Here is a 22,764-nt window from a genome sequence, read left to right on the forward strand (position 1 = left end):
GATCCCTAGCAGATTGAAGTACTCAAGTATACCAAGTTGGTGCTTGGTGAAGTATAGTTTGGAGCCTAGCTGAATTAGATATTGGAGTCTTCATCTAGGGTTGGAGCCTTCAAGAGTTATTGTACAAAATAAAATTTGATTATTCTAAAAGAGGATTGGAGTCCCTGTTGATTTTATTAGTAAACATATTACTTTGTTATTTATATATCTATATCTATATATATATATATATATATATATATATATATATATATATATATGTATATATATATATATATATATATATATATATATATATATATATATATATATATATATATATATATATATATATATATATATATATTTATATATGTATATATATAGTTTTTTTTATTATAAGTTATCTTAACTGGTACTAAATAACAATTGTAAAAGAAATATTGATCCACTTCCCTCTCGATATTTCCAACAGAAGTTACAAATTGGTCAGACGTTATCCCTAATTTTGTCTTCGATTTTTTTTTTAGTTGGGAAAATCCTCGCGTGTTTAGGGAGGAAATTAACACCTATGAAATTATAGATCATCCTTTCATTTCATTTCCTAATGAAATTTTAGCCATAAACAACTTATATGATGAACCTTTGCAGGGAAATGAATCAAGTTGTGTTACTTCCAAGGCCCTCATTGAACAAATTAGAAATCAAGTTAATAAAACATATCTCCCTGCTGAGAATATTCAACTTGATCCTATTATGCATCTACCTAAATTTCTTCCTCGATTTTCTCATATTATTTCTGCTCCTTCACTTACTTGCAATGACCTAGGCCCTTTCTTAGATAACACTCATTGTGCAATGAGTTCCACAGATCATAATATAAGAGTTGATGTTTTGATTCTAAATCAAAATATTGAATCATATTTTGTTCAATGTGAAGTTTGTTCTACAAAACGTTTACAATCTTATTCATCTGCAACCCTCGCACAAATCATTGTACTAGATGACAACAAATTCTCAATTGATTCACTAAAGTATAACATACATGTTGAGCTGATGTTTACCCAATATGACAATAATGTAAAGGGTATGACCTCCAAACCAGACTTCATTGGAATTGAGGCCTCTTCACCTAAGCCTTTTCATTAGTTGTACCCTGATTTTTTTGATAAGTCAGCTACACAAGAAATTTCTCCAACTTTATCATATCTTTATCGTAGTGCTTTTCATTCTAGTCAGGTAAATAATAATGTCGACTCACAATAAAGGGATGAAAATAATGAATCCCTTATCCATGACAGTGTCAATATGCATATTTTGACAAATGGAAATGGATATTCTAGATCTCAAGAAATTTTAGATGGCCCTTTGGTTGATTCATTGTCATCCTCAATCCTTGAAGAGTATTATCGATTTGCTGCCAAATCTCATCAAATTACTGTCTCTAAAAATTTTCCTCTTATTGACAACATATTCGTTGATACCCATGGTGATCATGATTCATGTCCACCTTTTGATATTACAAATCTGCCATGATTCGATAATCAACCCTCTAAAGGTTCAAGAACTCATCAAGAAGTTGAGGCATTTCATCTTCTCACAATGGTTATGCCAGGTTCCTACGTTACTAATGAGATCCTTGAACTAACTCAATTTAGGGTTTTCTTGCATGGTTCCTGTTATCGCTTAGGTTGTCCTTAAGCTCCGGAAAAGGATAGGGCCGAGGTAACCACAGACCAAATTTGGAATGCAGGTTCTAGCCAACCTTCAATCAGAGAGGGCTCTCTCCTTTATATTTAGCTTTGTTGAAAAGGATTTTAGGCTAGGTTTTGAGTTCGGAGGGTTTCTGTTTTGTTTTCGGTGGGAAAATTGATGTCTTCAGACAGAGAGGCAAGGCATAGGCTGGGAGTTTCAAACCATTGGGCGTGGAGTCGAGGAGGAGAACTGCTGGTGCACTTCTTCAGTCATAAGAGAGGGAAAGTGGAGCCAGATAGCTGCGCATGAAACAATATTTCAGGTTTAAGTGATGGAAAGAATGATAAGTAATGAGAGTCAGTTAAGAATCTCTCAATCAACTTAACAGATTGGGGTAACAGAGCTCTACCTAGGGGCAGTAAAGAATCCCTAGATAATTGGCTAGTACAGGTGAATCGGGGTAAATATGAGCACGGGGGAATTCACATTCATAACCAATTCATTCAGAGGAAAACATAAAGAAACAACATAAATTGAGCATAGAGTGTACTTAAACAAATTCTAAGCTATTCTTTATTTCTGCTATCTAGATAGTGGTAAACAATAAATAGAGGTAAGATGCACTTATTGCTTCAGACTGTTGCACAAGAATTCCATCTTCATATCTCCAAAAACATTCATTTACAATAGACAGTTTGCTCTCCAAGCTTTCAACAATCTTTGATTATAGAAAAACCCAGGTATACAAGGCGAGTCTCTAGTGAAAATTCTCAATTGTCCAACCCTTATAACAATGTAGAGGGCGGTATATATAGGGAAAAACTCTCTACAACTTCCTTTATTACAACTTGACCTAAACAGGTCTGACAGAAACATTATTACTTGACCTAATCCTATCCAGAAATAAATGCAAAAAATATCTCGGGCTGCGCTCAGGGTTGCCTTATCAAAATTGAGTAAATGATGTAGTCCTTGGCGGCTTGGTGCAGTGTTTTCCACAATAAATGTGTATGGGTTTCTGCTTCTTTGCTGTCGGTCTGCGTTTAAAGCTTTAACTGTGATTTGAGGGAAAGGATGGGCTTACGCCTCTTGATTTGACTTTATGGGGGGCTCATCAATGTTCAGGTGCTTCGAGCCCCTAAAAGATCTTGACTGATACTCTTTGGCTCTTCTTCTTCCTCTGATACTCTTTGACAATAAACTGGGCTGCTGTTTTCCTTTGCTGTGGGTCTAATCATGAATTAATAGCCATTGTTCGGCCTCTGCTTCCTCTAGAACTGTCTTCTGCTCCTTCCGGCAAGCTTCGTGAAGAAAAATGGGTCATTCGGCGCCTTTCGGGCTGCCTGGGGGCTGCAAAATGAAAAGGTTCCCTAAAGATTCCCCATTTCGGCCTAAAAAATCCAGCGATGAGCGATGCAAATCGCTCATCAAAAACTGCCTCTGAAATTGATTCCGGGGCTCCGAAGTGCAATTTTTGCTCCTTCACGCCAAAAAAGCGATGATGACGTCAGCATGATGATGTGGCAGGATGATGTCAGCATGATGACATCATCACGTACAGACGGTGATGTGGCAGGTACAGCGGCTATAATGATGTGGTAGGACACGTGGTAGGTGACTCGGTGGTACAGTGGCAAGAGGCCACGCAGGCGGGTGACGTGTCATGTTGACTGGGCAGGGAGGTGACGCAGGCAGGTGACGTCACAAAGGAAATGGCGGTAAGCGGTTTTGGGTGCATCGCCTTAGCGCCTGGGTGGTTTTGGACGGAGGGGCTCTGCCACACCCGAGAGCTTGACGCGTGGCGTGACTACGACGGTAATACCGCCCATCTCCCAGACACTAAGCTTTGGGCTATTCAGGGATGGGAGGGCCCGTCAGCCATAGATCTGTGGGGTGGACGATCCAACGGCTGGTGGCAATGGTGACGCAGCGGGGGTATACGGGCGGGGAATATCCAAGGAATATTTAGATTTTAATATTTGCGCGCGGGGGTTTAGACTTAGGGAAAGGGGTTTTATGGGTTTAAAATGAGCGCGGTTAATGTATTTACAATTGGGGCTTAGGGATAAGGGGTAAAACATGGTTTTTTGCGCGCACGTTTCACAATTTATGCCCGAAACTTAGGATAAGGGGGCAAAAAGTGGTTTTTTTGAGCGTTTTAGGGCTAGGGAAGAGGCTGTTAGCATGACCAGGTGTCATATAACTCCTGATATGACTCGGATGGGCTAAAAACAGGCCCAGGTTGACCATTTTTTCCCGGACTTATAAAAATATGGCTATATTGCCAGGGAGGGGATATTTTACATAAGGGGATTTTTATATACAAAGTTTTAGTAGGGGAAGGGGTAAAACTGATAGGGAGTTATTTAGTAGAATTAGTGGTTAATATGGCGATGATAAGCAGGCGCGAAGGTCAGGGACCTTGGGCCAATTTTGGGGAAAAGAATTTGAGAAGAGATAAAATCCTTGAATGAAGCAGATCTTCACCAAGGCAATCTGATGCGGAGGATGATGGAACTAAGAGGAATCAAGCATATCTTGACCTCTTTGGGGAAATTAGTAAGTGAGTTAGGGAATTAGAAGAAGGGGGAATTAGTGATGTCCACCTTTGATCTCCTTTAAATGAAAACTTCCTGCAATGTGATCCGGAAAAATATGCACTTAGTAACACAAAATTGGTCATAAGTCATCTTTCTGCAACCTCTCAGCTACCTACCCAGCCTACTCACATAACATTTTTTCTTCTCTTTTTTTTTTGGTTTGGGTGCACTTTGACTTGCAGACCTAGATTTACAATTTTCCTTTTTAATGTTTCCTATCTAGCTCTACACTTATTTCTGCCAGGGCCCAGATTAAACAGTTGGGTCCCTTTGATTCTCTACCTATCTACAAATCTACCAAGATTAAACTCTTTGGACAGACCCATTTCTCTATATTCTAAAACAAGAAATTGAAACCTAGGAAGAACAATATTAGATTGTTTGGACCTTCCTTAAATGAAAACTCTTTAAAATTGGACCAACTCATCAAAATTGGAATCAACAATGGCATTTGGACTAGCACACTTCATGGCTTTCTTCTTTGGCTTCTTCTGGAAATATGGAACACTGCAGCTTGCAAAGTATGACATATTTGGCATGTAAAAATGTCAATCATGAAAGATGAAACCCTGTTGCAACAGGAGGCTAACAGTGGCTCCACTTAGGGATGGATTTTCCTTGTGAAAAGCTGGGAACAGCAGGTCAGACTGCCTTGATCTTCTGTTTGTTGCTGTAGACTGGAAACATTTATTCTGGCTGCTAAAAATATAAACTTTGGACTATGAACAACCTCCTCCACAATTGAATTACTGTGAACTGCACAACATCGCCTGCTTTCTTCTACGTGCTTGATAATTATGCACAATGACTGCAAATAGTACTTTTCTATAGTGAACTCCTTGTAATGTGACAGTCTTCCTTTTGTTGTTTTGCTGAAATTGGTGCAGAGACAGAGGCTTTAAAACTAGAACACTTGTTTTGGCTGCGCCTTCCCAAATTTACTGCTGCTTCTTAAACAATCGGTTTGTTTATACAAAATAAAAATAGAGTGCTGCTATATACAAATAAGACTGTACAAAGATATATACAAAACTGCATTGTGTCTCTTTAAAAGGGATCATGGTAATGTTTCAGCATACGGCCATTGACAGGGCCTTCTTCTGCAGAACAATCCTCTATAGATCTGAGAAAATAAGTGTTATTTCCCTGAACAACAGAAATAACCAATGGACCTCTCCATAGAAAATCAAACTTGGCATGTTTTCCCTTGTCTTCCCTTCTTGAGTCCCATCTTAGAACTTTGTCACCAACATTGAAATCCTCAGTGTTAGCTCTCTTATCAAACATCTTTTTAAGTTTTTCCTGCAAAATTTGTGTTTTGTCATAAACTTGTTCTCTGGTTTGCTGAAGATGAATGATCTGATTAATTCTTCTCTGAATGTCATTTGGTTCAGCCTGAATCTCTTGTAACAGTTTGATAGTAGGAATGCCCAGGGATGAAGGAAATCTAGCCTCCATGCTGTATACTAACTCATAAGGGCTCATCCCAATTGATATTTTGCTTGAATGTCTGTCTGCCCATAGGGCATTTACTAGTTTTTTGTGCCAGTTCTTCTTGTTTTCTTCTAGCACTTTCTTTATGATGTTGATGAGGCTTTTGTTAGATGATTCGGCCAAGCCATTACCTTGAGGGTAATAGGTTGTGGAGTGGACCAAGGTAATATGAAATATGTGGCAGAAATTGATCATCTTTTTGGACTTAAAGGCAGCGACATTGTTAGTGATGATTTTCTCAGGGCAGCCAAATCTGGAAAGGATATTGCACTCAAGGAATTGGATAATGATGGTGTCATTGGCTTGTCTATAGGGAATGGCTTCAACCCACTTAGTGAAATAGTCAGTGGCTGTTAAGATCCATTTGTGCTAGCCTGAGGAAGAGGGATGGATTTCTCCAATGAAGTCAAGACCCCATTGTTGAAAAGGTTGTTTGGTTGAGATGGGTTTAAGGGGCAGGGGTAACAACTTTCTCTTGCCCTCAAAAATTTTGCATTTGTGACATGACATGGAAAACTTATTTACATCTGCAAAAAGAGAGGGCCAATTGAAACTAGCCCTTAAAATTTTATCAGCAGTGGACTTCCAATATAGATGTCCTCCACAGTCACTTGCATGGAATTCTTTCATGACATTGTTAGTTTCATTCATGGTTAAACAATTAAGCAATATACCTTCACGATTTCTCCAAAATAATGCACCCTCTATAACACAAAACTTTAAAGCCTTCATTTTCAAAAATCTTTTCTTGGTTCTGGACAATCCTGGGGGAGCACACAGGTTTAACAATACAAAGCATATATCAGTGTACCATGGGGATTGTAAAAAGATTTCACTGATCTGTGGAGTCGCCAGCTCCGGTTCATTGCCCAGCTGATTAATGTCTAAGGCTTGGAAGTTTGTTTCGGACATTAGTTTAGCTAAACCTTGTCCTTTTATCAGCTTGGTTGGTTTTATTTCTATGTCATATTCAAGGATGTTCACAATCCACTTGCCTCTTTTTCCTTCTAATCCCTCTTGAGTCAATATGTCCTTTACAGCAGCATGCGAGACATAGGAAATCACATGTGAACATAAAATGTACACTCTAAAATCCTTGATGGCCTTAACAAGTGCGTAGGCCTGCTTTTCCATTATTGGGTACTTCAAAGGAGCGTCTCTTAAGGCCTGGCTGAAAAAGGCGATTGGTTTTTCAGCTCCTTGTTCATCCTTTTGTAGCAGGACAGTTGCTATTGTGTGGTGAGATGCAAATGAAAATATGATAAAATCTTTGTCAAACTTGTGGGCTAGTTAGGACAGGGGTTTGTGTTAAGGCTGATTTGATACTCTCAAATGCTTGCTTGGTTTCAAGAGACCATTTTACCTTGGCATCCTTCTTTAACATATTGCTTAACAATCTTATCAGCTCAGCTAGATTTGGAATAAATCTTCTAAGGAAGTTGATTTTCCCAAGGAATTCTTGTAGCTCTTTAATGTTTCTTGGAAATGGGATTTGGAGGATGGCCTGTATTCTTTCGGGATCAATTTTGATCCCATCCTTTGATATGATGTGGCCAAGTAATTTGCCTTCTTCAAGGCCAAACATAGACTTCTTGGGGTTCAAGGAAATGCCATATTTCCTACATGTCATGAAAATTTGCCTGAGATGCTTGAGGTGTTCTTCATCAGATTTGGAAAATGGGGTTAAGTCATCAAGGTATACAACTAGGAAGTCATGTATTTCTTTGGCGAAAGCAATATCCATTGCACGTTGAAAGGTAGCACCAGCGTTTTTAAGATCAAATGGCATCTTTACATACTTAAATGTTCCCCAGGGTGTGGTAAAAGCTATTTTGTCTTGGTCGTCTCGGTGAACAAGTATTTGGTTGAAACCCGAAAAACGATCTAGCAAGGAGATTCTAGATGATCCTACTTCGCTTTGTAGGATGTGGTCCATTTCAGGAAAAGGGTAATGGTATTTTAGGGAGACTTGGTTTAAATTTCTGAGATCTACACAAAGCCTAATTTCACCTGTCTTTTTTCTCGTAGGAACAAGATTGGACACCCATTCAGAAAATTGGATGGGTGCTATGATGCCTACTTCAAACATCCTCCTTACTTCCTTCTCAATCGGGGGAAGAAGCATAGGGTTAATTCTTCTAAGTTTCTGCTTGAAGGGTTTCTGGTTTGGTTTTAAAGGAATGGTGTGTTGGATCACCGAGGTGCCATAGGATTTCAGATCCTCATAGCTCCAAGCAAATACATCTTGGAACTCTTTGAATAAGTCAATGTACTTGGGCTTTTGATCAGGTGGTAAATTTTTGGACAGTTTGATCATTTTTGGCTTTTCTGCTGTCCCAATGTTGTGTTCCTCTATATCAGTGTTTATGGGCTGCAATTTTGGATTTCTTGGCACGTCATTAGCATCAAACGTGTCTTCTAATGGGGTTAGGCCAGTAGGCAGAAAATTATCCTTTAAGTCAATGATCTCTGCCTCTATTTTGGCTATATCTTCCAAGTGTATTTGTTTCAGTTGTTCTATGTTTTCTTCGTAAAAAATAGTTGGTTTCAGGATTTGCTTGACTGTTGCACCTGTTAAATCATGTTGATTTTCAGTTGTTTGGTGTTCTGGATCTATCATAGCATCCATGTCAATGTTAATATTCGAAAACTCATGCTCAAGGGGGAGGAAATTGTTAATCTGGGCATCGTTTTCGAATACTTGCCAGTCTCTAATATTATTTGGGACCGCGGGCCTATGTTTTATTTCAGCTGTGAAGTGATGGTTTGGGTCAAAAGGAAGTTTGCATGTACTAGCAAAGGTGGCTAGGCTGTGTGCATGAATGTTGTGATTTCTGGAAATCTTGTCAAGCTTGAATTCAGTGAATGCCTGGAGTATATTAGTAGCAGCGGTCCTATAGGCTCTCATTCTGTTGTCATTGGTTACAAAATTACCTTTCATCTGTTGTATGATTAAATCAGAGTCTCCTAAAATAGACGTTTTTGTAGCTCCTAGAGCTTTGAGGAGTTTAAGGCCTAGCAGTAGAGCCTCATACTCTGCCATGTTATTTGTGGATTTGAAATTTAGTTTGTAGGCATGACCTTCTGCATGGTTGTTATATGTATTGTGAATCCAGACACCTGCCCCTGCTCCTAACTTGTTAACAGAGCCATCAAACTCTACATGCCAAGTGATTTCTTGCTTACGGTCAGTATCAAGAGATTGAGCTGTTTTAGGATTGGGCAGATTTAAAATTTATGTTTGGGGAATTTCTTTTGGTAGGCTGGTTGCATTAACTGCTATGACAGTTTCATGGGTATGTGCAACTGACTCTTCGTTGATGTGTGCTTGTTGCTCTCTAGAGGGAAGGGATTATTATCAATTGAAACATTTGTATCATCATTAAACAAAATAAAGGAATCCATATCAGAGTGGATTGAGTAAATGGGAAAACTTTCAGGCTTGCTCTCACTACTTACCACATATTTCATGAGTGTTTCTCTATACAGTCTCTTTGGTTGCTCGAAGATTGAAATGGTGGCATAGGAAAGGTCTAATTGAAGGGATCCTTGGAGTTTTGCTCCCCATGATCTTGACAGGAGCATACCGTACATTGATGGAATGTCAGCAACCACTACATCCATGAGGATGGTCTTTTTGGGATATTGGACTAAGGAGACACACAAGTCTTTGATGAGGCCTAGACATTTCACTTGACTTGAGTCAAATGAGTATAAATCTTTGTAAGGTCTTGTAACATCAAGATTCAGTTTTTTCATAACTGCTTTGGGCATAAGATTGTGGGATGCCCCTGAGTCAAACATAGCAATGTGTAAAACTTTGTCATGTATATACAAACTGACATAAAAGGATTGGACAGGTCCATGTGTTGATTTTCCATTAACTTTTGGGCCAAACAACAGCTCTAGGGTGTCATCTAAAACATTTACATCATCCTTAACCTCTGGAATTTGAAGTGATCTTTGAATTTGTTGCCTATATACATCATGTTTGGCCAGTTCTGAGAGGGGATTGGATATCTTCAACTTAGCTATTTCTGCCTCTAAATTAAATGGTTTTTCCAATGGAGTCTTGGTGTTGATAATGGCAGTTTTTTCTGTTTCATTTGAATTATCTGTGTTTCGCTCTTGTTTATCACTGCTATGGGAAGTTTTAGCTTGTGGTTTTTCAACTTCAAGAAAGTTTTTGGGAACCCTGTTCAAGCTTTCTTTTGAGGAAGGAGGTGGCAAAAGCTGATCTTTGGAAGAATGTATTTCTGTTATGTCTTCTACCGTCACTTGATGCGGGTTTGGAACAGGTATATCAACTGGTTATGTTATGACAACCTTGCCTTTGATCTTGTTGGGCTATTTGCCATCCTTTGTCTTGCTAGGTTCGGAAATGTCAATGGTCCTAGTTATCAACTTATATTGTTTGTGTACTTCATACACAGAAGTATCAAAACCCTGTTTAAAATCAAAAGACTCACCAGATTTAGTATGAAACTGATTGTAATCGGGTTCATTTTGGTCTTCTTGGGACAGGACAGTTTGATCCTCGCCCTTTAGATCCATTAAGTTCATCTGAGTGTCCTCTATGGGTTCACTAGAACTAGATCCTTCAACATAGTTATTTTGAAAAGGGGGTCTTATATCATGGTCTTGGGTGGGTCTACCAATATTTGTGTTCTGCGTTTTCCTAAAATTTGTGTTCCTTATGGTATTGGACTGCTGTCCTTCCCATGATGCTTTTCTCTCGATATTTTCTACTCTTTCTCCCAGCCTTTGTAGGCCACTGATGATAGCATCAAGCTTTTGATCAAAAGCTGAGGGTTCTTCCTTAAAGGTGGTTCTTCTTTACATTCTAGCTCTGTTTCTTTTGGCAATTAAATTGGCTTCTACACTAACAGCAACATTTTGCATGTCCGCAAGGGTTTGAGGAGCTCTTTCTTTTAACTGGTATGCCATATCCGGGTCGAATCCATCGGGAAATTTGTACAAGGCGAGGTCAGGTGGAAGCCTTAAGTTCTGTGGTATTGCGTTATATACATTATTGAATCTTGCACAGTACTCCAAAACAGTCTCTTGAGGACGTCGTTTGGTCGTATCATATTCAGCTAGTAAGTGCAAGGGGTCTTTCTTTTTCTCCCATATGTTTGTAAAGGATTGGTAAAGCTCATCTGGGGTGGTTATGGAATTTGCAGCAAGTGATATGAACCAAGTTCTTACATCACCTGTTAAACTCTGAGCAATAATTCTCATTCTTACACTATCATCATCTATCTCGTAGTTTTCAAAATAATCTTGCATCTTTTTGGTATGCTGAATGGCTGTGAAAGGACCGGTGCTGTCAAAATATGTGATTTTAGATTGGTACTCTTGAGGTAAAGCCCCAGCATTAGCAGGTAATTGCAAGGGTTCATATCTATTAGCCATATTGGCAGGTATAAGTGGAACAACGGGGATAAATCGAACAACTAGAGTAACAGGGATCACAGGAGTAACTGGAACGCTGGAAACAACGGTAGTGTTAGTATGTGCAGTGAATGAAGGTGTGGAAGAAGTACTACGAGATGTAGATGATGAACTAAGGGAAATAGGGGTTGACCGGAACAAAACCTTGACAGGAGTCGGACTACAGCTAGGGTAAGCTGTTTTAGGGCTCAAATCAACAAAATTTTCCGGTCTTTCTTGCTTCCTAAGGATTTTCGAGATTAGGTTAGGGTTTTCAAAAATAGCTGGAGGGTTGGAATTTGGATTTGACCTTGTATATCGTGGCCTTTTCTTGGGAGCCAGCTTCTGATTTTTTTTTTTGGGTATTTTTCCTGGGAATGTTTTTGTAATCAACAAGGGACTAATTAAAATTTGGGACAGCCTATTTGTAACTTAAAACTAGCATGAAGATTGACTGAAGCAACATTCATTTACTCCTGTTAATGCAAAGCAAAAAACAGTTTCAAAGGCTTCGTGGCTGACATTCAGGCTTCATCTGCAGTTTTAAGAGATAAACAGCAATTGGAAAGTTTGATTTATGGTCTCAGCGGAGCTTTCTTACCTTCTTCGTGAAACTATGTGAGGAAGTTCCCTAGTTGAGTTGCCATTATGTTATCACTCAGGTTGTCCTTAAGCTTCGGAAAAGGATACGGCTGAGGTAACCACAGACCAACTTTGGACTGTAGGTTCTAGCCAACCTGCAATCAGAGAGGGCTCTCTCTTTTATATTTAGCTTTGTTGAAAAGGATTTTAGGCTAGGTTTTGAGTTCGGAGGGTTTCTGTTTTGTTTTTGGTGGGAAAATTGATGTCTTCAGACAGAGAGGCAAGGCATAGGCTAGGAGTTTCAAACCATTGGGCGTGGAGTCGAGGAGGAAAAATGCTGGTGCACTTCTTTAGTCAGACGAGAGGGAAAGTGGAGCCAGATAGCTACGCATGAAACAATATTTCAAGTTTAAGTGATGGAAAGAATGCTAAGTAATGAGAGGCAGTTAAGAATCTCTCAATCAGCTTAACAGATGGGGGTAACAGAGCTCTACGTAGGGGCATTAAATAATACCTAGATAATTAGCTAGCACAGGTGAATCAGGGTAAATATGAGCCCGGGGGAATTCACATTCATAACCAATTCATTAAGAAGAAAACATAAAGAAACAACAGAAATTGAGCATAGAGTGTACTTAAACAAATTCTAAGTTATTCTTTCTTTCTGCTATCTAGATAGTGGTAAACAATAAACAGAGGTAAGATGCACTTATTTCTTCAGACTGCAGCACAAGAATTCCATATTCATATCTCCAAAAACATTCATTTACAACAGACAGTTTGCTCTCCAAGCTTTCAACAATCTTTGATTATAGAAAATCCCAGGTATACAAGGGGAGTCTCTAGTGAAAATTCTCAATTGTCCAACCCTTGTAACAATGTAGAGGGTGGTATATATAGGGAAAACCTCTCTACAACTGCCTTTATTACAACTTGACCTAAACAAGTCTAAAAGAAAGATGATTACTTGACCTAATCCTATCCAGAAATAAATGCAAAAAAATCTTGGGCTGCGCTCAGGGCTGCCTTATCAAAACTGAGTAAATGATGTAGTACTTGGCGGCTTGGTGCAGTGTTTTTTGCAATAAATGTGTATGGCTTTCTGCTTCTTTGTTGTCAGCCTGCATTTAAAGCTTTAACTATGATTTGAGGGCAAGGATGGGCTTACGCCTCTTGATTTGACTTTATCGGGGGCTCATCAATGTTCAGGTGCTTCGAGCCCCTAAAAGATCTTGACTGATACTCTTTGGCTTTTCTTCTTCCTCTGATACTCTTTGACAATAAACTGGGCTGTTGTTTTCTTTTGCTGTGGGTCTAATCACGAATTAATTGCCACTGTTCGACCTCTACTTCCTCTAGAACTGTCTTCTGCTCCTTCCGGCAAGCTTCGCGAAGAAAAATGGGTCATTCGGTGCCTTTCGGGCTTCCTGGGGACTGCAAAATGAAAAGATTCACTAAATATTCCCCATTTTAGCCTAAAAAATCCATCGATGAGCAAATCGCTCATCAAAAACTGCCTCAGAAACTGATTCCGGGGCTCCAAAGTGCGATTTTTGCTCCTTCGCACCAAAAAAGTGATGACGACGTCAGAATGATGACATGGCGGGATGATGTCAGCATGATGATGTCATCATGTACGGACGGTGACATGGCAAGTATGGGGGCTCTGATGATGTGGCAGGACACATGGCAGGTGACTCGGCCGTACAGTGGCATGAGGCCACGCAGGTGGGTGACATGTCATGTTGACTGGGCAGGGAGGTGATGCAGGCGGGTGACATCACAAGGGAAATGGCAGTAAGTGGTTTTGGGCGCACTGCCTTACCGCCTAGGTGGTTTTGGAGGGAGGGGCTCTGCCACACCCGAGAGCTTGACGCGTGGCAGGAGTACGGTGGTAATACCGCCCATCTCCCGAACGCTAAGCTTTGGGCGGTTCCGGGATGGGAGGGCCCGTCAGCCTTAGATCTGCGGCGCGGACGATCCAACGGCTGGCGACAATGCTGAGGCGGCGGGGGTATACGGGCAGGGAATATCTAAGGAATATCCTAATTTTAATATTTGCGCGCGGGGGTTTAGACTTAGGGAAAGGGGTTTTATGGGTTTAAAATGAGAGCGGTTAATGTATTTACAGTTGGGGCTTAGGGATAAGGGGTAAAACATGGTTTTTTGTGCGCGGGTTTAACAATTTATGCCTGAAACTTAGGATAAAGTGGCAAAAAGTGGTTTTTTTGAGGGTTTTAGGGCTAGGCAAGAGGCTGTTAACATGACCAGGTGTCATCTAACTCCTGTTATGACTCAGATGGTCTAAAAACAGCCCCAGGTGGACCATTTTTTCCCGGACTTATAAAAATATGGCTATATTTCCAGGGAGGGGATATTTTACATAGGGGGATTTTTATATACAAAGTTTTAGTAGGGGAAGGGGGAAAACTGATAGGGAGTTATTTAGTAGAATTAGTGGTTAATATGGTGATGATAAGTAGGCACCAAGGTCAGGGACCTTGGGCTAATTTTGGGGAAAAGTATTTGAGAAGAGATAAAATCCTTGAGTGAAGCAGATCTTCACCAAGGAAATCTGATGCGGAGGATGATGGAACTAAGAGGAATCAAGTAGATCTTGACCTCTTTGGAGAAATTAGTAAGTGACTTAGGGAATTAGAAGAAGGGGGAGTTAGTGATGTCCACCTTTGAGCTCCTTTGAATGAAAACTGCCTGCAATGTGATATGGAAAAACATGCACTTAGTAACACAAAATTGATCATAAGTCATCTTTCTGCAACCTCTCAGCTACCTACCCAGCCTACTCACCTAACATTTTTTCTTCTCTTTTTTTTTAATTTTGGTTTGGGTGCACTTAGACTTGCAGACCCAGATTTACAATTTTTCTTTTTAATGTTTCCTATCTAGCTCTACACTTATTTCTGCCAGGGCCAAGATTAAACAGTTGGGTCCCTTTGATTCTCTACCTATCTACAAATCTGCCAAGATTAAACTCTTTGGAATGACCCATTTCTATATATTCTAAAACAGGAAATTGAAACCTAGGAAGGCCAAGATTAGATTGTTTGGACCTTCCTTTGGTGAAAACTCTTCAAAACAGGACCAACTCATCAAAATTTGAATTAGCAGTGGCATTTGGACTAGCACACTTCATGGCTTTCTTCTTTGGCTTCTTCTGGAAATATGGAACACTGCAGCTTGCAAAGTCTGACATATTTGGCATGTAAAAATGTCAATCATGAAAGATGAAACCCTGTTGCAACAGGAGGCTAACAGTTCCTCTCTCAACATCATCTAGAACTATGAAATATTAGTTTTGAATGATTCTAAAATGCATCGCTACCTATACTACGATTTTTTCCTAACGAGAGTACACCAACTATTGTTTCAAGTCTTTCCAATTATCGCCTAGCTGGTGTAGATTCTCACCAAATACAACCTTGTGATCTCTCACAGTTCAATATAAGAAAGGGAACAAGTCACCTAATTCCCTTATTTCCTCGGACTCATCTGGTTCATTCAGTGCCATTTTGGAAATCCAAATAATTTAATATTTTAAAAAATGAGTTGGTCAATAATATAATACCTAAGAAAACTAGCGATGTGTTCAATAACGTTTTGTCTATCAGAGTTGATAATGATCATGTGTATGAATTAGAATATTTTAAAAAACAAGTGGTATTCAATGATCTACCACTGAAGGGCTGAGAGGATTGTAAGCACAATGAGGAACTTTGGTCGTCGCCAATTAATTAGGGTTTCTGAAATTAGGGTTTCCGATGAATGCTATTTTTTGGAAAATTTTAAAGGTATTCAAATTAGTCATCTTGAATATCATGATAGGAATCTGAAATAGGTTGAATATTCTTATTTGGAAAACTCCTCTAATAGTAGGTAACATCTCATCTCACTTGCACTTGATTTAGGGTTAAGAACAAATGGATGCATAACTTGGACATATGCTTAGCGTTTTCAAGTTTATCATTATGTTTACCAGGATAGAGTTGAAGCTTTGCTACAAAAATCTTGTCTGCCACACTTTCCTTCCAGATTCATAACCTTCTTAGACTTATGCATGATTTAAAAGTAAGCATTCTTGTTTTTGCACAATTATTTATACTAGTTCTAGTCATTGACACCTTTTTTTGCAGGTATGAAATTTTTTCTATTTATGTAGTAGAATTTTGAGTTCAGATGACCTAATCTATTTTCTGGTTAAATCAGGGTTTAGGTTTAGGGTAGTTTAGGGTTTACTAATTAGGTTTTACTTGTCAAATATTGCTCATTCTGGTTTTCTTATTAGGATTCTATTTATATGGTTTAAGGGTTAGATGTGATTTTGCCATTTTTTCCTTATTGCAGATAGTTAGTTTGCTGCATGCCATTAGGCATTTAACATGCATTTATATTTTGCATTACAAATTGGCTGCACAAGAATTACATGGTTTACTTTTCTTGCATTGTACTACATTGTTTTTTCCTGTATTACATGTATTTTGGCCTGTTGTGTTATATCACGTTTTCATTTCCTTTAATTGTATGCATTGTTAGTTGGCCTAGTATTTCATTTCCTCTCTATGTTGCATGACACTACGTGAGCCTTCACAAGCCTTGTTCCCTACATACCTTGCATGTTGTGATGATCTTGTCTTGTCCCTCTTTACACTTGTTGGAATACTAGAAGAGATTCCTTGTTCACTTTACCCTAATGTTGAAACCCTAACCCTAATGGTTTCCTATGGTTGTGGTGGCTACTCTAGGAAGCATCCTCTCGTAGAGCTAGTAACCAAAAACACGTCTCCAAAAATATTCCTATAAAGCTTACCAGTTAACAAGGAAAATACAAACAAAAGCTCATCGGGAAACCTAATTAGCTCAAATGGCATATATCTGTAACCTAAAACCTATATTTAGCATGGTCTTGAATATTTGAATGGGTATTTTTCACTTCCCACTCGTGATATGAAGACAAGATGTAGAAGTGTGGCATTAAGGCAAACTTAAAATAGTAAGCATTTCAGTTTCTATCAAATGAGAAAAAAACCTCTCTTTCTCATAACATATGTTGGGATCCCTCATCTTCCTTGGCACAATGAATGCTTAATAAATGATGTTGATTTCCACACAAAAGAAAATAGATCAAATAAAGGGTTAAGGATCGAGGAAGACTTCCTCTGTAGAAAGGTGATGCAGGTAACTTCACTGGGGTATTGAATAGGCCTACTGGTAGTGAAGAAATGGCTAGAATTTCTTAAGTGACTCCACTCAGGTGTTGAACTAGTTTGTTGGCAGTGGAGCAACACTAGAAACCCAATTTAATATTTTATGTACAATAAGCCCTTTGTCATGCTTTTTGCATCATCATCGAAGGCTTGCATGTGTTAGCTCTTGTTTTAACTAATGGGACTTGTCTTGGAGGTAGAGGAAGGGAATATCCATAAAAGGTCTTTTAACTCAAAGTAGTATCCACAGTTTTTATTCAAAACTTCCTTGCATCATTCACAAGACCCAATATATTGTACGGCATAGGCAAAGATGCCAAATTATTCAAGTGGTTTTCTAATTATTTTGGCCACTATAACACCACCCAAAATTTTTGGGCATCACCAAATTTTTGGATTCCCCTTTGCTTTTCTAGGCCTCAGTAATTATGTTGTCAATTTGGTCTAATCATTAAACTTCCTAGATTCTAATAAACCTTATCAATGTTTGTGTTTCATCGTGACCTTCATTTATATCAACTACATCAAGGTCTAGGAAAATGACACCTTGCTTGTGCACTCTTGAAACCATACATTGTTATGATGAACCTATTAACTATGTTTTCATTTAATCCCCAACCTTTAATATGCATTCTTACCATCATTTATGGGTTGGGCTCTATTATTACATTGTATAGAAGAATATGTTCCATCATATAACCTACAATCATCACGATCATTAACGTGCATAAATTCCATATTATCTAAAGGAAAGACTGCATTAGAGGAGGAAAGACTAATCCCTTAAAGCACTACTAATTTTATGACATATTGCAAATTCGAAAGAGCATTAGTCACATTTTTAGGCCGATAGGCCTTTCTTATGCATCAAAAATTGTCAACACTTTTACCCTCCTCCGTTCGATCAAGTGAGACACTTTCAACCGTTGATTTGAAGTGTCACTGCTTTTTCCAAATATCAGTTGAGTTTCTTTTCACCTTTGTGGCATGGCAAGATATTTTACAGCTTTTTCCTGTTGAAACACTACTAAAACACATTATCAATATAAAACACTTTTACCCTGCTCCGTTGGATCAGGGGAGACACTTTCCACCGTTTATTTTGAAGTGTGACTGCTTTTTCCAAATATCGATTGAGTTGCCCTCTTAGCATGGCAATATATTTTTACTGTTGTTTCCCATTCTTTTTGAGCGATCGCTCGGCCTATCAGGGCAATTTCAGTCATGTGGGTGGTCATGTAGCAGTGTCTATGGACCAGTATTGATCTGTTTTCTGCTCATTTGCATTGACGGCGTGTGTGGAAATGGAGCCATGTCTCCGATAGCAGCATCCTTCGGAGACGAGAACGTGTTTTGTACCATTGATGCAAGTGGGAAGCAGCATCTAACATGCTGGGGGAGAAACAACACTTCACCAGCTACCGATGCTACTTCAAGCCCATCTCTGGCTGCACTCTCTGGTGGAGGTGGATTCCTTTGTGGACTGCAAGCTAACACTTTCAGACCATTTTACTGTATGAACAACGAAACAGGTACTAATCTTGTGCCCCCAAGTAATCAAAACAGGCGTTATTCAAATATTAAATCTGGGAAAAACCATGCTTGTGGAATCCGTAGTCATTTGGATCAATATCCCGGTACGATGGACTGTTGGTCTGTGAAAAATACAACAAAACAACGATCCTTATACTGATCCCTCTGGCCGCATCCCAATATCGCCCTGCAATCCATTGTTGCAGGCAATGATCTCACCTGTGGATTAGACCAAGACGGAATGGCATTCTGTTGGGGATCGCCATCTCCACAGTTCAATATCACTGCCCCTCCCCCCTACAAATTTCAAAACCTCGTATCTGGAGGAAATCATGTCTGTGGAATTGTGAAAACAACTTCAGAAGTCAAATGTTGCGGGGATAATTCCATGAACCAGGGAAGCTCACCAGAGAAAACTCGGTTTATAGCCCTCGCAAGAGGCTCAAAACATTCTTGTGGTATCCGCCAAGATAATCATTGCGTGGAATGCTGGGGAAGTTTCAATCAGTCTTCAATTCCAAAAGATGTCGGGTTTCTGGGCATAGCTTCCACAAATATCATGACTTGTGGCATTAGGGAAGATAAATTGATCGTGGATTGTTGGGGAAATGGATCGGGTTATAATCCTCCTTTACATCTTTTCAGCCCAGGATTGTGCAGCAGGGAGCCTTGTCATAGTGGGGAGTTTTTCTTCAATGTTAGCGATATGGGATTGCCTGATTTGATGAGTTTGTGCCTTCAGAAAGAAGAGCAGATCTGTTCCCCTTGTGTGGAGAATTTCCCAAATGGATTTTTTCTCTCAGATATTTGTTCTGAGAATGCTGATCGTGTCTGCACGGCATGCTCTCTATGTCGAAATAGTTATTGTCAAGAAGCTTGTGGAGATGGGTTTCATGGACCTGTCTCTGCAGTCTCTCCATCTAGTTTAACTGAGCAATAGCAAATAGGTATTGCAAAGAAAAAGGAGCGGCATATGAATCTTGTTACTATTCTAGGGGTGTCAATTTCCTGTGGGTTTGTTTTAGCTTTCATTGGAGGCTTTGTTTTCTGTTTGATAATAAGGAGAAAAAGGGGGCAAAGTGAATGTTCCTTTTGCATAGGGCAACCAGATACCGAAAATCAGCCAAATCTTAATGTCCAAACACCCTCGTCTGGAATTACCACTTCTTGGCCTACTGCAAATGACTTAATACGGATGCAATCCTTCCGTCTTGCAGAGCTTCGATATGCTACAAAAGGGTTCAAAGAGTTCAACAAATTGGGTCGAGGAAGCTATGGATTTGTTTATAAAGTTGTTCTTCCATATGGAAGACAGGCTGTTGTTAAAAGAGCTAACGCAGCTCGAAGAAGCCATAGCAACAGTAGAGATTTTGAAATAGAGCTTGAAATTATATGCAAACTCCGCCACGACAACTTGGTTAATTTGTTGGGCTATTGTGAGGAGATGTGGGAAAGGCTTCTTGTGTATGAATTCATGCCTCATGGAACTCTTCACGATCATTTGCATGGAGATCTCTCTCCTCTCAATTGGACATTGAGGTTGAGAATCTCCATGGAAACAGCACAAGGAATTGAGTATATTCACAAAGATGCATCACCTATGATCATCCATAAAGATATTAAGGCCTCCAATATTCTTTTGGATGGAGAATGGGGAGCCAGGGCTGCAGATTTTGGGTTAACTATATCTAGAGAAAGAGGTCTTCCTTCCCCTATCCAGAAAGGGGATGTTGTCTATGTTGATCCAGATTACTACAAGTCTCAGAATTTTACAAAGAAGAGTGATGTATACAGCTTTGGTGTGGTCTTGTTAGAGATTCTGAGTGGGAGAAAAGCACATGATACAGATTTTGATCTACCCAATATTGTCGAATGGGCAGCACCCGTGATCAGCGAGGGAAAGGCAGCAGTCATCCTAGACCGTAGTGTGGATTTACCATGCAATGTGTAACCTTTGCTCAGAATGGCTGATATTTCATAGCTTTCTATGAGGCAAGACCCAAACAAAAGACCAACCATGTGAGATGTGGCTACATGGTTGGAGCAACTCATCAGAACTAGCTCTTAGTATTGCTTTTCTATCTACGATTGCGAGCATTCTTGACAAATTGAAAATTATTGCTTGAAAATTATTTTTCCTCAAGGGCAAAGCCAGCTGGGGTGTTCTTGTCTAAAATTCAAGTTCAAATAGCATCTCATATACCTGGTATTGACATTTTCCTTTTTACTCTTTAGGACATTGTACCAGAGAATGCATCCTTGTTTTTTTGCCTGTTCTGTACAATTTGAGTGTTTGTATTCATTCTTCTTCACAATCAAAAGGTATTGCACTGTTCTTGTAATAGTTCTAAAGACCAAGAACAGTAAGTTGTTTGTTGTAACATTGAGTTTGAGTAAACATCGGATTTTTTTGTTATGTATGCCAAAAATGATGCAAGTTTTAAGCATAGCATGTTGTTGCGTATACAAATCTCAGTCTTAGTTTATTATAATCATTGCATGGGTAATCATAGAGAAACACAATCGAAAAACATTATGCCTATCTTGTTAGTATGTATCATCTATTGTATTTATACCCATTAAGCTATAGTACAGATTGCATGTTCACATTCACTTGTATGAACGTATTTATAATTATTATTAATAACACGTTAGTAATGTATAAAACATTGTTTAAGCTATAACATAGATTCCCTGTTCACATTCATTTGCTTGAAATTGTCTCCAAATTGACGATGTTTAAAGCCACTTTAACCATAATGAGGTTCCTCCCAAAAGGCATTACAGGCCACTTGCCCATTTAATATATAAGCGCTGACTGCATTTCCTATTTGAGGCTTTATACATGGTAAACCATGCTCTCATGGACACAGACAAAGTATTTTATTCAAAATATTCTTTTTCTGATTTCCAACCTTCATCTTGAGATTTATACTTCAAAGTCACTAAAGGCTAGACAACAATTTAAAAAATGTTACTCATGATCTTTTATCATATTACATTTCCCTTTGGAATTACAATTTCATGATTGCAACTATTGCAAGGAAGCAATTCCCTTGGATAACTTTGTCAGAAAGCCTCATTAAAAATACTTATATCCTAAAGTCTCTCTTTATAATATGGTTGGTTTCTGATGAATTCTAGTTTGGATACTTTTATGGGATGAGTGTTCCATATTTAGTCCTCTTATCGTATTTGAACTAAATTGATAGAACATTTTTCAAATTTTGGATTTGAATGTCTTATTTTAGGCAAAATCTCGAATTTCAGGTTGTTTGAGAGGAAGCGAAGCCCAGTTAATCTACAAATTTAAATTATAGTGTCACGCATCCTTTTGTAAGGCATCTATGGGGAAGAAGTGCTTCTTTTATTCTTGCTACATGTAATGTTAGCAACGATTTGGTATTTTTTTATTTTTGTTTTTGCCTTCCGGCCTCCTAATTTTGCATTGACCATGGTTTTTTAACGTCTCTATAGACATGGTCTTCGAAATGGCTGTGGTCATTTAATTTCCAACTTCTAAGTTCTCCCTTTGACATTTAAGGTTTGTAATGTCATATTTAGCATGGTTTCGAATATTGTATTTTGACTTTCTAATCGCAATATACGATTATGGTTTTCAATGTAGTATCATTCTATATATGTATATTATTCTTTATAAAATATAATAATAATAATATCATGGTTTCTAATGGAATTAACTTTTTAATGGAAATATATCAACATGATTTCTAATGTTATGTTTTGACTTTCTAAATGCAATATACAATTATGGTTTTCAATGAAATATATTGGTAGGGGATAGTCATGGTGGTTATTGCCTTGGTCACTAGCAAGCTTCGTATATGCTTGGCTATCTATAGAGGTTTCTTGATTTTGGGTAATTAACTTACTCTAAAATGAAGTAAGACATTCAATGTGTTCTTTGTAATATAGATATAAACAAAACATCTAAAAAAAGTAATTGCATAATGATCTATTGCAAGAAACAAGATTTTCCACAAACCAATTAACTCTTCTATAAAAATTCAACATTTCCAATTTAATAATCCTATCGACCTCTCTTTGTACCTTTTGAGACAATAACTAGTTATATTTTATTAGGATATATTTTAAAGCTTAGCTGTGTTTCTTAATTAGTATTATGCATCCTAAGCCTTCGTATCTAAATTATAAAACAATTTAACTAACCTATGCTACATTTTGTTGTGAAGGGAAACTCATTC

The 22,764-nt window shown here is 38.6% G+C and overlaps 1 pseudogene; it reads left to right on the forward strand.

The window, feature by feature from the left end:
- Window positions 1-20,606, forward strand: part of LOC149219233 (serine/threonine-protein kinase-like protein CCR1 pseudogene) — a 63,816-nt pseudogene extending 43,210 nt beyond the window's left edge.
- The last annotated feature ends 2,158 nt before the right edge of the window (window positions 20,607-22,764 follow it).

Source organism: Pinus tabuliformis, chromosome Q, assembly GCF_031772625.1.
Source record: "Pinus tabuliformis cultivar Carrire ecotype Pingquan chromosome Q, CPIR1, whole genome shotgun sequence".
NCBI lineage: Eukaryota > Viridiplantae > Streptophyta > Pinopsida > Pinales > Pinaceae > Pinus > Pinus tabuliformis.